We start from the raw sequence: 18986 nt of genomic DNA, 5'->3' as shown, positions 1-18986 counted from the left end.
TCAATAAGTACAACCCTGAAACCCCTTTATTATCGGCCCTCTGAAAATCCCATCTGCCGTGTGGGTTCTGATGCAATCTGCAAAACCGACGCTTCATCCAATCCAGCACAAATAACCTTTTCTTTCCAGTGACATCATCTCGTGGTTTTTATTACTGTTTACATGAATAATAACCACCTCTGATTTCATTCTAATGCAAATCAGAGAGAAAAGGGGGTTAGGCAGGCAAGATTCAACTTGTGGCTCGGCTTTTTTTAATCCAAGTGCTGACGAAATCTTTAAGCTCTGGTTGTTTTTGGTTGACTGTGTGTCTAAACAAAGCATCACCAGTGACAATGTGTGTGAAATCACAGAAATTTACTCTGTTTAAAAGAACACTAGTAAGAATAATCCTTCACTTTAATTGCTACAAAATGTGTAATTTACTAGAGAGGAGGCAAAGCTCTCAAAAAAAAAAAACGACTCGGAGAAACAAAATCCCATCCATTCACTGGTGTCATCCGGAGCTTTACCGACTATTAACCCAGCACTGACGGATAAAAAGGGGATCCACGAAGGGCTAATAGCACAGTAATTGCCACAAAGAGAAAGAGATCTTACATAAGAGCTGTCCAGATAGACAGTTATCTCATCCCAACCACTGCTAAAATTGGATTGATGTCGGACCGGAGCTCCACAGCCTTTGACTCGCCCCGACAACGGCGTTTTGAGATGTGGGCGAAACTAAGCGAAGGCGACAGCGCTTGAACTCCGCGGCCGTCGGGATAGAGAGGCCATTAGAAAGGAAACAGGAGAATGAGAGCGAGACGTACATACAGTAGGAGTAGGGAGACAGGAGATACTGTGCAGACAGGACAGGAACGGCCATAATAACCAAGGGAATTCTATTACATCCCATTATGAATGGTTAGCGCTGGCTCAGAGCTCGACTGCGCAGCTTCATCCAGGACTGCTCCGCACAAAGGAAAACAAGGCTCGCCAGGACTCATTATACATGTCACTGAATTTATCCCTTGACAGTTTTTTGGGGGATTTTCTAAACTCAAATCACTTCCACCTACTAGAAAAAATGTGGCAAATGTTTCTGGCTTTGAGTTGCAAACATCCTCATTGTAGTTCTGCAGGACAGAAGGGTCTGAATGCAACGTTAAAATAGCATTTTAATCTTCTAACTGTCTGCACACACACACAGTAGCTTCCCCTGCTGATGGCAAACAGCTTCAGACAGAGAAAGAGAGAGAAAGCACATGTGCGTCTATGTATGTTTGCGCGTGTGAAAGATGTAGTCGAAGGTGTGAAGCATCACAGAGAGGAAGAGTCAAGTGGGCGTAAATGCCAGCGACCTTTTTTTTTTTTTTTTTTTTTTTAGAGGTAAACTTTTACGAGCCCTGACAAGCAAAGCGTCAGGTCGTGGCCGGGCTGAGAGATGTGCTGCACCGACAACATGCTTCCCTGACACATCTTTGCGTCTCATCTGAGCTGCCAAGCATTCCCGGGGTGTCTGATCTTGTCTTAATTGTTTCCAGTTTAAATTGACCCGGAGCACAACGCGCCTTCCAAAACGGTCTTTTTCACAGCTCTGTAACCATGCAACCTTTATTTTCATACCCGAGCCGTGTGGTGACAGGATTACGTCAGTTGACGACAATTTAAACAGTCAACAACAATTTCAGATATTGTGTTTGCATTATCTGGCTTCTTCAGTGTGACATCTGCAGCTTTTCTCCCATCAATTATTGTGTTCAATGTCTAACGCATCACCCTTTTTTCATATGTAATTTTCAATTTGTGCATTAAATAACAACAAAAAAATAAAAAATGACATGAGGTTGAGGGGGAAAAGTTGACGTATCGATTAAAACAAAATGTGACAAAGTGCAACGGACACAGACTGAAACATAGAATAAATCATGATGTCATGAGGCATGTTACTTAAACTCCACTTGTCACTGAAGAGGCTAATGCACCTTACATTAATACATGAAAAGAACCGCAACATGCAACCCATTTAGTTTTTTGGGGAAGTTACAGGCTTTGGGTAATTCGGTGGAACTAGCGTAGCTCACAGATTATCATTATAACTGCACACCAGCAGCACTTCCAAGGCTTTTTGAAGCGTTAGCTAAGTGGGGCAAGCATTGATAACAGTCTTAGGAGTATTTACTCAATAACATCGATAACAAACGAAAGATGCGTCGTGCCGATCCCTCTCAGAACGAGGATTAGCGTCCTGTTACAACGGAAAATGCCGGTTCCAGTTAAGTGACAGGGTGCGCCGGACGTCACGCCCACAACGCCCGTGCACCCACAGTTCCCACAAGAAATCATGGGGGTTGGGAATAATGAGGATATTTCCATCAGGTTTACATCATTTGACAAATTAGATTTCCAAAAAAAAGTTTTTGAGCTGGGTTAATATATTTCCCATAATGCAAAGCTGAAGCCTGCAAAAACTACACTAGTTTGCAGACAGTTGTAATACAGCTCCAGAAAGATCTTGGAACATTATTAACATTTAAAGTCGCAGTTTGATTGTCGAGTATGAGAAGTATAAAACAGTATAAATAACTAAAACACACACACACACACACACACCATGTACTGGCAGTATGTGTGCATGAGCGCTCTGCAAAGTATACAATCAATAAAACAAGCTGCAACTCAACCTAATCGTGTGATGGGGATTAATCACACCAATAAACATTTAATTGATGCTAATGACCGGCTTCATCAAGCGCCGTCGTTACAAGCATCAACCCTGAAGGGAGTAACGACATGTAGCCTCCAACTGCTGCTGCTGCTGCTGCTGCTGCTGGTGTAAAACAAGTTTAAAATTGAGGGCATTACATGTGATCGGATGATGGAGTGGATTATGGTATTATATATATCCTGTATCCCAGCGCATATAGGGAGGGCTTTAAATGTCATTCTAGACCGTGCTGTGGTATATCATGACGGTGCCGACTCTAAAACTGCCACCGCAGCACTGAAGCACTCCATCCTCCTTAATAGGCCTAAAGCTCACCTCTGACTTTATGGCCATTAGGTTTATTAGTGTAGCTTGTATGTAAGCATGCACACAAACACACACATGAGAATCACAGAAACAAATTTCATTAGGAGACTATTGGTTTATAGCCAGATGGTTAACCTGCCCTGAATCAAACTGATGAAGACCACAGTACAGCAGGACTCCATCACACACACACACACACACACACACACACACACACACATATATATAAATACCTCATAAAACCTAATGGAAACTCATCAACTGGTAATTTTATTATACAAGACCTTCGCCGACATCGCCAGGTCGTCAAGTCACGCTGTCGCACTTTATGATGCATGGTTATCATTTATACAGCAGGGCGGTCGCAGAGGCAGTTGGGTTCGATGCATCCCTCTGACGGGGCAGAATCCTGAGCCCGCCTCATCAATCTAACAGCCCGCAGACTTTGAAGAAGTTTTTTTTCGAGGCTGGGTCCCATAAACGAAATGCAAAACAGCAAAATGTGTTCCCAAACTATAAAATAAAAAAATGTTTGCGACTGGAAAATTACAGCTGTGGCTGAAGCTGATGTGCTGCCACTGGATTTCAAAGCCATTAAAAATGTGGGAGATGGTTCAAGAAATTACTCAGGCTACTGAGTAAATAGTCTAAAAGACAGGGAGCATTTGATTTGATGAATCCCTCAAAACTGGATCAGAAGCAAATCTCAAGAAGTCCAAAATTAACGATTATGCTTTAGACTTACTGTTAGATGACATGCAGCCTGCTCAGTGGGACTCAGGTTATTTGATTTTTTGCCCGTTAGCTTAGCTTAACAAACAGACATATGCATATTAACCATCGTTAAGCAGCAAAAACGTCTTTTGAAGACACATTTTCTATGTCAGATATGAACTGCAGCTTGTCCCAGCTGTATCCACAAACAGTCAACATATTATGCAAAGTACCGGGTCTCAACAGGTCCAGCAATACTGTGTGATATCACAAACTCAGTGCGTCAACAGCCCGGATGACTACAATGCTCAGAATTGCACTATTTTTGGCTTTTCCTTTCTGCCAAGTAAACACCCTGTCCTTCTCTGCTGTGAGGCTGTTTATCTACTCACAGTCAGCCGGCACACCTCCATTATCCCAGAGACCTTTGCAGCCACAGTCGAAAAGGCACCGTGGATGAGTCAGCAGCGCGAGCCGGACTAACTTTACCTTGGAACGGCACAGTTGGGTCAGACACTGCTTGGCCTCCATCGTCTGCCTCTGAACCAGCTGTCCTTTGGGAAGCCGCTGTGTCGGCTCACATTAGCCGTGAGTGACACAGATCAGAACGGGCCAGTGGTGACCAGGTGGTCCCTGTGACTCCGTGGATCTTACTAACAGACCCGTGGTGGGATGGAGGGGTGGGAAACAGCGGGGGGAAGAAGAGGCTATTCATATACTGTCTCCGGAGATTTGGAACAAGACAAACTCTAATAGATTTATATGGTTTAATATGAGCGATTCTGAATTTGTGACGAGAGGGACGATTTTATAAGTGCTACCTCGCTGCCAACGAGCCTACAGCCATTTTATGCCTTCCTGTAAATTTAAGGTTATCAAACCTTTAATCATCTTAGTGTAAAAGCTCCAGATTAGCAAACAGGAACATATGCTAGTTTCTTTTTAAAGATCAATCTCTTATTTGTCTCGCTTAAAAAAAATCTACTGAATTCATCACTCTTCGCTTCTTTCCATGTAGAGTTTCCTGTCCTCCCTGCATGTGTGGGTTTCCTCCACGTGCTCCGGTTTCCTCCCTCCGCGTAGGCCGAGCCAAACGGTGACTGCGTAGGTGTGAATGTGTCGGTCTGTCGGCCTTTTGTGTCACCGTCGTGTCGACTGGCGACCCGTCCAGGTTCGACCGTCTCTCACCCAACGTGAGCTGGGAAAAGTTCCAGCTATTCAGTGCAGGATAAAAAAGTGCGTGTAGAGAAGAATAGATGGATTATTGATTTTATTGCACGTGTGTGGTGTCAGCAGCAACGATGCCAGCCTGGGCTTTTTTTAATTACACAATAGCGGCTTATTAAAATGTAAAAATGCTGCAGGCTGAAGACTGATGTCAGCGTATTTATCTGCTTCTCTTGCTTAATTATAGGCTTCCCTTACATTTATGTAAAACATTAATTGTACTTTTTCAATACTGCAACACAGCACTGAAATGTGACAATGATGTCCTCTTTAACTTTCTCTAACTCTCACACTTTTCTCTCCACATGCAGACTTCCCATGAGGCCGTTCATCAACAGGGCACAACTTACATAACCACCTGTTTCTATTACAACATAATGACGATATGCGGCGTTCGCTTTAACCTTTCTTCCAAGTTCCTGTCAGCGCGCTGCTCTTATCGACATTCCCCAGACATTTCAAGTTCCCACCCGAGAGCTATTAACATCCGCAGCCTCGCAACAATCACAATTTTACGTTCGATATCTCAAACCGACGATCGTAACTCATCGCAAACCTGTAAATATGTCAAATTAAGACCACCTCTGAGATATTTCACGATAGCAGCTGGAAGCACTCGGTTATGAAACGCACTGAAGGTAAATATGCGAGTCTATAAAAAGTGTTGTGTCTATAATAGTGTTGTTGGATGAAGGAGCAGACTGGAATGAGGGAGTGTACAGTATGTTTGCCTATGTGTGCTATTTCAATGCAGGAGCCTCTGCTATCGCGGGGGTAAAAGCACACCCAGCTTGTCAGCACTGGCAAGAATAATTCCTCGAATTCTTTGAAAAACTTAGATGAAAGTCTCATGAATCCGTTATCCGAGTAAAGAAACTCTTCATAAATTCTTAAGTAAGTTATTTGCGTTGCCAAAGAGCTTGAAAAATCTTTCCTTGTGAGCTTTTTTTTTTTTTTTCGGGGAAGAAAAAGTCAAAATGTAAAAAGACCAGCGATCGGCGCTGTGTGAGCAGAGATGAAACGGGTTTCTCTGTTGAAATATTTACCTCTCTGGAAATAAAAGTGAGAAAACTCTGCGTTCAGGGCTCAGTAGTATGCACTCAGTGCTCTGCAGGTGTAGTGATATTTCTGGCTTGAGTGTTTATTTTCACCTCTCAGCGGCAGCAGCGGCTGAGGTTTCAGGGGTGGCCAGTTTCCAGCTGTGCTTCCTTTGAGCGACATCTTCCCTTTTTTATACGCTTCTTCTTCTTCTTCTCCTCTCCTCACTTTGACTCTCATCTTTTTCCTTCCTCCCTCTCACCTGCTCCTCCTCCTTCTCTTTGTGCTCCATCTTTGCCTTTTTCACCCTCAGTTTCCTCTTTCATGTTTTCTTGTTTCTCTCTCTCTCGCTCCACTTCTTCCCTCCTCCCCTAAACCTCCGCAACCCAGACCATCATCTATTTTTCCTAACCCACTTCTCCCATTTTCCACATTTCTCTGACCTCTCCTCATTTCTCACATTCCCCCTCCGTTCTCAGCCCTCACCAGCTGACGGCCAGCGGTGCGGGCTCCTTCCGAAAACCACCTCCGTCAGCCTTTCCACCCGCGGGTGAACCGCACCGCCATGACTGTGGTTAATACAACATCAACACAATAGGAATCTGTTCCATGTTTCTGCTTTCATCATACTTTGGCGGGCTTTTATAATACCATTCCCTCATCCAACGGTCAATTATTAACTTCTGCATGGAAACCGCTCACACTGTAGCTTTCATCTTCTTCCATGTCGTATAAATACTGCAGCATATGTAGCACGGGTCCGGAGATTTTACTAACCGGTAGCACATGGCGACAGGCTGTCTCTTCATCCTTTTCCCATTTAACGCCTGCTGTTTTTGTTTATTCGTACATGTGACGACTACAAGAAGGCCCTACAGGTATGCAGCTGACATTTTTCCTTGAAGGAGCACCGATTTTAAATCCCCAGCGGCAAGAAAATCCCTGCGCCTCGATGCATTCCTCTGCAACAAGAATCAACTTGTTTGGAGAGAATACAGCTCGACAAAAGGAAATTTGTCAAAAGCAGGGAGAGACATGTACAGTAGAAAGCCACAGAGCTAAAAAAAAAAAAGGAGGTGCCACTGTGCAGAGAAAAGCGCGGTAAAGAACACCCCATAATACTGAATTAACGGGGCATAGTATCCTAGCAACAAGCAAAAGGAGAAGCTGCATGCTCTGCAGTGTCCTCTGTTGCTCCTGGATCTTCAACCTTGCATCTTTCTTTCAGAGGGTTCTCCTCAACGACACTGTAGGAGACACTTTCATCCCCCGCCATCCTTTATCCTTCAACTTCCTGTTAGGACACCCTGACAAGGGCACTTTCATCGAGTGTGCACGCCGTTTAACACAGTTATGACTTCTAAAAAGGGTTTAAGAGAGCGCCTCGGCTCGTACAGTGCACATCGTACGCAGGGCTACGTGCCATGTATTTAAAAGAGTGGTGGGCAGAGATACAGCGCTGGATCCCGCTCTTCAAATCCTTTTAACGGAGAAGCCCTCCCCTCAAAACCCTCTGCCATGTTTCAGAGAGCCACGGCAGAGCTACAGCATCAATGGTTTAATCCCTTTACATCTTTTGTTGACTGTGAGGAGAGCCAGCGAGGCAGAGAGGGTATATAGCAGATAAGGCACTGTATAACATCGCCTGAAAACCCTCTTGGCTGGCTTTGTTGCTCAATCAGTATATTTTCCATAAAGCGTAGAGAGACAAACGAGGGTCAAAGAGGAGTCAAAGAAGTGGGTGAGGTTTTCTGTGCAGTTGTGTACGTGAGGCGACGCGTGGGTGAGTTCACCGAGTTCAGACATCAGGCCGACCTCACCCAGACTTCACAGCTGCAGCGGCGTTTCCATCAATTGTATGTATCAGAGGGGTATTATATAATGCTACAGTGCAGCCCGGTTCTGGCCTGTGATGTGAACATGTAATCTATAGGTTACCCAACCGTTATGGATAGTAGCCATTCGATGTATATAGCAGCCTTTAAAAATCTGCTAGCGGCCGACCTCTAATTTCATGTCATGCTGAAGGCAGCACGGTGTTACGTGTCATTTTAAACAAAACTCTGATATTATCAATACGCTTACCACCTGTAAAGCAGAGGTTTGTCAGAAAAATCTCTCACGATCCCAGAAAGAGAGCCGCTATGAAGGGTGGGGAGGGAAAGATGAGTTTTTATTCAACCTTGGCGACTCAATATTTCAGTCAAGTATCCCGTGAACCGGCCTGCATACAGGCCGATTCTCTTACAGGGTCCTAAAAGGGTCAGAAACTCTGCAGTGAACGCTTCTTTGTCAAATACATTCACATTAAATATCCTTACTTGTGTTATATCTTCTGTCTTCCTTCTGTTTTTCATCTTGCAACCACTTCAAGACGTTGGACATTTGGCCCGATCAATGGGTTAAACTTCTGTCATGTGTGAATGTAGGTCAAGGTAAACGTAACACGATCCGTTTCTTGTCCAGCATTTAATTCAAGTTACGTTCTCTCGTTATGATGTGTTTACTGTGCCTTGCACTTGAAGTGTTTGCCAACCCTTGTTGCCTCGCGAGCTATAACGAATGATTCAGAATGTGCTGACGCTGAACTCTCCCAAAAACAGCAGCAGCAGAGGAGGAGTGGAGCAGCGTGAGATCCGAACTAAAAGAGGCCACGGTACTGGAGAGGAGAAGCAGGACGGCTATAATTGGCTGTCAGATGTGTCATCTCCTCTCAGCATGTGAGTGAGGAGAGTATGAAATATGCTGCGTGATGCCCCCTCTGAAGATGAACAACAGGCCCCTCGACTCTATAAGAGGCCATTATGGACGTCCTGACTGAAACTGACTGCAGAGCAGAAACAGGACAGGGTCCCGTCTCCTCCCTCCATCCCTGTCCCCATTTTCATTTCATTCTCCACCCATCAACCTCCACCGTGTGATGAGACATTATCTGTACATCTGCTGAACCCAGAGCTAACCCCGATGGAGTCAAAGAGGATCGGAGGGAGACCCAGAAACATCTACAGTGTTTTTTTTCAGATAATCGCGCAGACATCCCTGATGGATGTTCCACGAAACATTAATACCAGCGCAAATATCCTCCAATACCGTGAATGTCAAATAAATGCAAATAGATGAAAGGATAAAAACGCATTTGTACTCGTTCCTCTCTCTCTCTCCCTCTCTCATCCATCAACGCTGCCAGTCATTGATTTGCTCAGACAAACTGCCTCGATGATTATCAGCTTTCACCTAAGCGCTTTATGATTGTGACAGTCACATCGGCGGGACACTCTACACTTGGCCGACTTCAAATAAATAATGACTTTGATCAGCCCTTATAATCCGAGGCCAAGCGCAGCTAAGTGGGGTTGGTCTTAATACATTTCTGATGGAATTTCGACGGCAAATCAGATTGTCGCCGAGTATTTGTCATGAGCGGCACGACCGGGACGCAGGAGAAAAAAACAGATGAATCCTTTTGTGAATCAATATTTAATGTGTTGAGGGAGTAGACGCATCCGCAGCAGTGAGGTTTTTCAAAAATGGCCTCTGACCTCGGCCCTCGAGATTCACTTTTCATCCTTCATCATCATTTCTCTTTACATATTTTACCTAATAAAGTTTTAGACTCAATAGGAAACACCTGGGTACAACACTTTACCCAGTTATTTATGAGATGAGTGGTGTGGCTGCTCCAGTGTTCGCTCTTTATTGCGATTATAATTGCAACTCTGATATATTTGCACATCTATCCAGTGCAAGTGTGAACCCTCGTGATGGCGAAGGATCACCAAGGTCATTAGGATTCATCACCTGGGAACCATGAATGTCTACGGGCTGCAAGATGTTGAAAAAAAATCATATTACAATTATTTTGACGGATATTACAACTCTGATATAATCCACATCAGCAGGAGTGATCATGTTTGCATGACTAGTTTCGTTTCAACTGAAAAAACATTAAAATCTTGATGATGTGAACTTTTTGGGGGACTGAACAAAAGATTTCTTACATTTGGAGAATAATAGTGAAACGACAATGCTTCATTTTAATGCTGTTTCTTGTTTTTATATTAAAAAAATAAGAAAATATTTGACCTTTATTAAAAAAATTGCTGCTTCTGCAACGTGGATATTTGCAATTTCGATAACATTTCGATTAATTGTGAAGCACCAATGCCAATCCAACTGGTAGATGTTGAGATATTTCACAGGATGAACGGGAGAACAGGACCCGCTGGTAGTCAGGGGATCACCGAAAGTCATTAGGAGCCATCCCCTGGGGGACGATTAATGCCTTTACAAAATGTCACGCCAATCCATCCAACAGTTAACAAGACATGTCACTAAAAATTTAAAATGGAAATGTTTCCGTCTTCATTATCAGTCTTGACCGATCGTATGGACAAGTGCTTCCCAGGGGCGAATCCACGAGGGAGGCAAAGAAAAAGATTATCTGCTAAAAGCAAAACATTATCCCAGCTTCACCTTTTCCTTTGCGAACTGCGGAGCTGCTTTCTGTTTTTGCTCTGTGGAGGGATATTTCCACGTAAGCCCCTTCGAAAAATTCCGTGAGACAGACAGTAAACTCCTTTTTCCGCCGCCTTTGTAGCATTATGTGGATAACAATGGGCTACACTGACAGATGGTCACAATGGCCTTAATGTGGGGCATTATTTGAAAGGAGGAGGAGGAGGAGGAGGAGGAGGAGGAGGGTGGTTACACTGCAACCCCTAACCTCCTCCTCTCAACACAAGACTTCAAAACACAACTCGCAAGTCAGGTAATTCTTTTCACATATTAGAAAATAAAGAAAAACGTTGCATTTCTGCATTCATCAGGCACAAACACACGCATAATCCCCTTTATTTAATCGCTTGTCATTCAAAATGTTTCAACTACCGCTGCTCTCCAGGCTCCAAGTCACAAAAAACAAGTTGAAAAAGAAAACGTCCGTCCGGAGGCCCCATCCCCAAAACCAAAACAGATACATGTTTTCCCAAGTTACACAGTCCAGCCTTGGCCCTTACAACTGGCCTGCGAGAGGAAATTAGCCCGCAGAACAGCACAGGAAAGTTACCTGAAACCATCCCAGAAAACATCCTGAGGATAGAGCAACAGTATTGAGAGCGTACAATTCATTCCAGATGCTCCAGCCGAGCGTCGAAGCTCCGCATTATCTCATCCATCTAGAGCAGCGCCGCCAGTTTTGCATTTTTCTCAGGCGCTCCAGTTATGTCCCAACTTTTACTGTGAAGTTATTATCATCTAAGCAACCAATCAAGCGCTTCAGTATTTCATTCTTGCAACAGTGCAACAGATTTTTCCCAGTCAGCTAAAAAACATTTGCTACAAACTCCAAATGAGGAATTATGTCCCTCGACTTGAAACCTCGAGGGATCCGCCGAAAGTGGCCCCCCGTGCTCGTATTCTGAAGCACGGCAGGAAAAACAAATCTGTAACTGTTACACTACATGTCGAAGTGAGGTGACAGCACTATCTAAATGCATGCAAGGTGAAGACATCTGCTGACTCGAGTCTCCAATGTCACAGCAACCTAAAGCGAAGCGCTGACAGGCAGAAAATCCAGATGAACGCCTTTGTTTCTCCCAGGCCTCGAAAAAGGAGCTGATGAAGAGGTGTGCTGTCTGGGAGTTGCTGACTTTTGGCAACCTGGGACCGTTTCGCTGCCGAAGGTCACCGGCTGTATCGCGCAGACAGAATCGAACTGCTGATGGCGAGTTTGTGGTGCAACCCCAGATGGGGTTTTTGTCATTGTCATTGTGATACCCGAAACCCAATTACTCTTTCAAACTCCCCTCCCGTGTCTCTTGTTTGAATTTTAATCAGTCGTTCAGATGCGTATCAATATGGGTCCTGCCAGGCGTGCAGTACCGCTCATTAAAACTGAACTTTAGTCGGTCAAGGACAGAGTGACAATGGGACGGAGGACAAGCGAAGGACTGTACCGCTGATAAAACTTTCTACGCCTCCACAAGCCGAGTTGTAAAGGGCACTATTTTAGGTGAATCCTAACGGACGCTTGTGTATGTCTATGTGTGTATTTTGATGGGAGATCTAGCAGCAACTATAACAGCATGAATCTGTCTGATTTGTCAGTCTAGGTTAGATAACATAGTAGGACAACACGATATCAAGAAATGACAAGATTCTCCACCTTTTAAAGCTGCAGGTCCCCTGAGCTCCCTGTTTTAGCATCTTTCAGCCAATTGTTTTGTTTTTTTTCCGCCCTGCAGTTTTCCTCTCTTTACTAACAGCAGGACTGTTTTCAGCTCTAATAAACCCGTTGTATGCGACCTGCCCCGCAACAAACTAGCTAACAGAGTTAGCAACGAGCCGGTGAAATCAAAAGGAGCATTTAGCTGTTAAAGAGCAGCTCTTTGAAAAAGGCGCAATATGTAAGAGCTGTCCACTTAACAAATTCATACTCCATAGCATATCACCAGAGTAACCGCTAACTGCTGCTAACGGCTGCTGCAGATAGTTCGTTAGCCTCCGACAGCTACAACTCAAAATTCAATCGTCATTTGTTACTGATGAGGTAAAAGCATCTGCATCCTACAATAACCCACGCTCAAGTGAGGTTATTATGCGACTATATTACACCCCCTGACCCACTGTGTTAGCCGACTACAGATTTACATTGTGTTCCTGAGACCATGTAGTAATATCTTTTTTACAATCACGTCAATTATTCACCCCACCCTTACTGAGCTTTTCGAGAGGTGCCATTCATTCACTATCACGATACTATCACCTGTTACCAAAGAACCTGTTTACCTGTGGAATGTACTAAACAACAGGTGTTTGAGAATGAGAACATATTTACTTAAACGAATAAAGTCGATGAGGTGCTGATATTAAATATACGGTTCTTGTACGATTTTTTAATTATGGATCAAAAAGTGCCGTCAAATTATCACTTTCTGTTTTACGTTTTACACTTCGGGGAATCGTCGGTTGCATAATCAGCATTATAACCGGAAATTTGTGCGCATCTCTACCACACCCTGTTTGTTACTTCAAAACACACAAACACACAAACACACACACACGCACACACACAGCTGACCTCGCTCTGGCTGGCATCATTCTGCAGGGGTCAGGCAGCACAGAGGCCGACCATGCCCAAACCTTTTTTCCCATCCCCCGCCCCCATCCCTCACTCCCCTCCGCTTCAGTGACTCTGAGGCTAGGCGTGGGCGCCGTCCACTCGCCCCACTGATCATTGCTGTTGCCTAGGCGACTGAGCAACCCAGCCCCTCCAGCAGCCCCCTGCCCAACGATCAGAGAAGAGGGACGTAAATTTGGATCAGCACAGACGAGGAGCGGGGGGGGGGGGGGGACATGGAGAGGAAGGAAAGGCTGAGATAAGTGGCTGAAACTGCCCGAAATATTCGTTTGCTTGGTATGACACCGCACTCACGTCCCGGCGAGACGTCAGCGACGACCGCACAAACAAAACAAAGCATGCAGAAGTTGTTGAAAAAGACACTAAAGGCATTAGATCTGCCAGTGAGTCCGTGTCTGTGTGCGCGAGGCTCACGCTGGCTCTCTAACCTCATTCTGTCGGCTGAGCGCCGCGTTGATGGGAGCTAACGGACAGCGGATCAGACAGCGGGTTCACAGGAATCGAGAGAGGGAGATGCAGATAGAGGGACTGGAGAAGTGAAGTCTGTCAGGTGAGGGAAGACGGGAGGCAAAAGTTCAAAAAAAGTGACCCAGAGACACACACATTGTTTGGTTTTCCACCTTCCTGTGTTCTTTCCACGCAGCCTCATTCCTGCTGTGTCACTGAAGGGGAGAGAGGGAGAGACCCACTTCCGCTTTTGTTTATCCAGGAATGTGGGACGTCCTGACAGTCTGGCTTTTCATTGACAGTATACAGCTGAGAGTTTCCCCCTGTGGCTCTTTCTCTCGGCCACTCCTGTGTGTTGCTATGTGTGTGTTTGTGTTTGTGTGTGTGTTTCTACTCTATTATCTGTGTTATCAGCCGACCGGGCCTCACCCCGAGCAGACAGGGTGCTGGGAAACGCAAACCAGAGCACGAGGAAGAGCCGGGAAAACAAACTAAATACTGGACATTTTTAGGACGTTTAAGATATCAACAAAACCTGAAACTGTCCAATCGTAATCATCTTTGGGAGTCATTTGCAAACCACAGAATAAAACGCCGAAGCTAATCATGTGTCAGTTAGTTTCAAAAAGGGCTAGTTTTTCTTCTGCATGTTCCGACAAGATCCTGTTCATTTTCGCAATTATCATAAGCCTTAAAGCCGTCATATCAGTTTAATCGCCAAATCCTGAGTGTGATGCACATCGGAGGTGTTGCCCTTCTTAGGAAAAAAGCAGAAATGTAACGACCGAGGCCAAGAAGAAAAAACCGAGTCAGCTTCTCAGAAACACGAGTGTGGACAAACAGGATATCAGCGACGGAAAAAACATCCTATTCCTGCTTAGACGGCCCTTTTTTTTTTTTCGGCCCCGCAAAAACACGCCACACAATGACTTGAAACCGCAGCCGAGAAGGAAAAACACCATTGTGTTGTCGATCGTCTGGTTTCCTTTGAAGCGAGAGAAGGAGCTCACACAGAGAAACACCCCGGCTCACTCTGACTGGCTGCCTCGTGATTGATTGATGTTCAAGAGAAACAAGAGGCTGTTAAAAGCCCTGACAGATTTCTTTGAGATTTCTTTGCAGTGATTTAAACCCGAGTAAACACGGACTTTGATTCTGTCACATTAAAAGTGACCCCGATAGCTCTTGTAATCCGTTCGCACAAGAAAGCGACTGAAAAATGCTTGATTTTTTTAATCGTTAATTCACCTCAGAGAGGGGGAAATTAGCAAAAGCTTCAGTCTCATGCGAGTGTGAATATCAAGGGCGCTGCCTAATTTGTGTTAGCGTGATGAGACACACACACACACACACACACACACACACACACACACACACACATACTCATACACTGGTGGCCAACTGGGAGGGCTGGTTCTACAGTTTCATTGTGAGCTTTTAGGTCACGTCACTCCCCAAGGGTAGAAGGAAAGGAAACTGAAAAGAGAGAGCGAGACAGAGAGAGAAAAGCCTCTGGAGGGGAAGAGTTCACAATCACTGTGGCACCTCATATATTAACACACACACACACACACACACAGACACACACATAGAAAGGCCAGGTGCTAAAGACCCCAGTTTAAACATGCAATTTCATGACTTCTCAGTGAGTTAATTAGGACTAATCTGAACCTAATTGTGCAGGTTTACAAGGTGACTCAACACAGGACACCGTGGCTTCTTAGGACTAGCACATTTTCACTCAAGAGAGGAGACGTCAAGACGCCTCCGTTGACGTGACACGACGTATAAATCAAAATTCAAATGAAAGCATTGTGCTGAAGCCCTTATGAGTGTTAATCTCGGATGAATCATTAACCCATCTGACTGGTTTCCGAGAGCCGCACACTGCTGATAGGAGTGACAGCCTCCTGGGAATGAGGTCTGAAACGCATTGAGGCCTGGTCACAAACAGGAAGTGGCACGACGAAATTCAATATATAAAATATAGTGGAGGGCCTCGCTGCTGAACCACTGTTTCTGGGAAGCTAACAGCTAAAACACAATCTCTGTTTTCTCATAACTATGTTGTTTACTTCCCTGTTGGTGTTTTGCTCTCAGGGTTGTGCACCATTTCGTTCAATAAAGCCTTTTACTGAAGAGAGGAAAACACATTCATCCAGGCTAAAGAGCTTGCTAACTGTCAGTTAAGTCGGGACAATAAATCCACACGCTTATAACAGTCTGCAGCAGCAATGTCGTACCTTGTCTGGCAGTTTACAGGAGGATTAAATACAAGTGGATGGCACAAAACAAACAATAAGCTGAAAGAGCTTCCTTCATTTTTAGCTTTCCGCTAGATAGATAGATAGATAGATAGATAGATAGATAACCGTTTGAAATCAAAAATTTAAACGCATTGAGATGCTTCGCTTCAGTTCCTACAGCTCGTGGGTCTAAGTTTGCCAAAGCTGAGCTCAAAGCAAAAAAAATCCACAGCAAATCCACTGGAATTTAATCATTTCAGCACAAAATGCAACGTTTTTACATGCTAGTATGACCAAGCCTTTAGGTATGAGAGAAGGGAGGCGAGGGGGGAGGCCACTGTAAACCTCTCAGTAATGAAGGTCCACTGTTGAAGCAGTCTGGCCTCTGGCACACACGTGGAAAAACAAATACACCCGGCTTGTGTGCGAGGGGCAGGATAAAGCCAATGTGGCTCCATAAATGTGAACTAGCCCGAGTTGGACTAAATAAATGTTTTATTTACTGCATGTTTCATTAGTGTGCATGTGTCGGTCCTCGCAGCGCACACGACGACAAGGGTACGCTAACTTACATCGAGTGGCTGGAGTCAAATGGGATCCACATGGGTTTTAGACTGCAAGTCATTCATTATATCGGTGACATCATACACGCGGACAACTTTCTAATGCTTTTAATGTGAAATACAGTCCTCGGTACAACGTCAGCTGCTATGCTTTCCCGAAAAACTGTGGAGTAAGTGGCGAAATATGTTGACATGAGCCTGGAGTTTGGATAATATTCCTGCTCTCTGTTAAGCGTCACTTTATCTACATCGTCCCTCTAAAGTCATTTAGCAGCTGATAGGGCAGGAGTATGTGTGGGGGTCAACAAGCATGACTGCAGAGAGGATCTCTATCAGTTCATCTGGACAACGTCAGGGCAGCACTTTGCTTTCTCCCTGAGTCTGGGTGGCACTGTGAGGGGAGCGTCTCTGTGACTGCATCATATTTCAGGCGGTCTTTGACTGGAATTGGGTTCCAGACCACCAGAAGCGAACGCAGACGTTGAGAAAGTCTGGAAATAGAAGTCGCCATTGGACGTTATGAAACACACGAGGTATTCAACGCAGCCCCTGTCCCCCGGTCTTTCTTCCAATTTCTTCAGAACAGAAGCCTTCGCTCTCCAACAACATTACTCACACAGCCCGTCCGAGTAAACACACACACAGCCTGCATCCCCAAAGGAAGAGGACTGGTGCTGGTGGTGGTGGTGATGGTGGTGGAGGTGGGGGGGTTCTTCAGCCGTGTCAACGCACAAGAAATTCAATTAAGCAGACAGCAGGATGTCTCCGAAACCCAGCCTCCTTTGAGCTCAACATGCAGCCCCCCCACCACCATCACCGCTCCACCCCCAGGCTTCCCAGCCAACCCCTTACCGCCGTTCAGCCACTCCCCCCTCCGACCCCCCCAACACCACCAAGACCCATTGTGGGCTCCTTTGCTGGGCCCCCCTTTCATACACTCCTCTTCCCAGCGCCTCATTTGCCTCAGAGAAGGTCCAGATTTACATTTGCCAAAAAGCTAAAAATGAAGATATGAAACACTGAGCTCTGGCTCTAACAAATGGTCAGTTTTATTCTTAGGAAGTGCATTCATCATCCTCCTCCTCCTCCTCCTCATCCTCCTCCTCTTCTTCCTCTTCCTCCTGCCTGTGTGAATGTGTGTGTGTGTGTCTGGCAACCGGACAGATGCTGTTCATTTAGCACTTGAGCGGCAATCCTCGAGCTTGTCTCCTAAATGCCCAGGGGAGCCACTGGCATTTGGACAGCATTAAATAAAGTCACTCGGCAGACCTCACACCGCGGCCAGATCTGACCTCACAACATGGTCACTCCACTCGGATTTCAAAAGCAGCCAATTCAGTAAATCTGAGCCGGTGGAGAGAGTTTTTTTTTTTACTGTAAAAAGCGTCGGCCGGTTGGGCAATCACGTCTTCTACCCAGGCAGGTTTTTCTTTTTTAGATGTAGTCATCAAGAAAAACGCTTGTTTCATCAAACTGCTTCTGGGTGCAGCCGTCCAGATTAGGATCTGTGTGGCATCATGCGTTTTCTTGACTGTATCAGTAACAGTTGTTTTTCCTTCCGCGTGGAGTTTGTTGGCAACCATGTGATGCTCATCTTTGTTTGGGACGAGATAGCATCGACCTCTTTACCTTCTCCCAATGCTGGGTGTGTGTGTGTCGCTGTACATCATGACAATGATGAACACACCGAGCCACAGCCTCAGGGGCAAACAATGTCACGCACATCTAGCGAAAAACAGCAGCTTATAGAGATACCAGGGACGCCGCAGACACAATATTGATGTTACGTAACGACGAGCCAAAACACACCGCCCCAAAATCTGTGCGAGCGTTCATGTGTGTGTGTGTGTGTCTGGATTAAGGGCTCCCTCGGCTTCTCCCTCATGCATGTTTCCATCTTTTTTTTATCGTTTGTTACCTTCACGGTTTTTTTTCCACAGTCGCACAATTCCAGCAATGTGCGATTGGATAACATGTGACCTGTGTGATCTGATGTGAAGCTGCACGCTCTGAGCTCCCTTACTCTGCTCCGGCCTTGTCCTTGTGAATCAGGGCGAGATATCAAAACATTCAAAAAAATATGAAAGGTTTCAACTGGATAGGGGATTTTTCCCGGGCCATGAAACAGAATTTATTCCCCCTTTGCCAAACAGATCATGGCAAGTTTTCAGCCCATGTGCTAGCTAAACGAGGCTTAGTGTCCTCCTGGTCCATCAGGGGGCATTTTTCATCCCGGCTCGGAGCTTTCAGCCGCGTATTTAGGTCTTAAAACAGGGACATTGATTTCTGGTCCCATGCCACGCATTTCCAAACGGGGGCCCTAAGCAGACGTGAGTGCTCTTCCACGACCGCAAAGACGACAATGATAATCAGCAAACGGCCCACAAAAAAAAAAAAAAAAATCAATTCGCTTGAGCCCCCTCGAAAAGCCATTTAGATAAGTCCTCTTCCTTGAGGACCACGGGGGTGCACTGACCTAAATCAGTGCAGATTCACATGATGGGGGTAAGCGAGGGACTGAAAAGGCCACTTAAGGATGCTGTGTGTGTGTGCATGTGTGTGTGTGTGCTATAATCACCCCAATCAAGATTTACAGT

At 45.2% G+C, this 18986-nt stretch overlaps 1 protein-coding gene across 2 annotated transcripts in view; it reads right to left on the bottom strand.

The window, feature by feature from the left end:
- The window catches only part of ccdc85cb (coiled-coil domain containing 85C, b), a 46896-nt gene that overhangs the window by 26013 nt on the left and 1897 nt on the right, over positions 1-18986 (bottom strand). The window lies entirely within an intron of this gene.

The sequence above is a fragment of the Pagrus pagrus genome (genome assembly GCF_965226575.1).
Source record: "Pagrus pagrus genome assembly, chromosome: 16".
Taxonomy (NCBI): Eukaryota; Metazoa; Chordata; class Actinopteri; order Spariformes; family Sparidae; genus Pagrus; species Pagrus pagrus.
The sequence above is the reverse complement of the archived record's forward strand: the minus strand, read 5'-3'. Positions and strand labels throughout refer to the sequence as shown.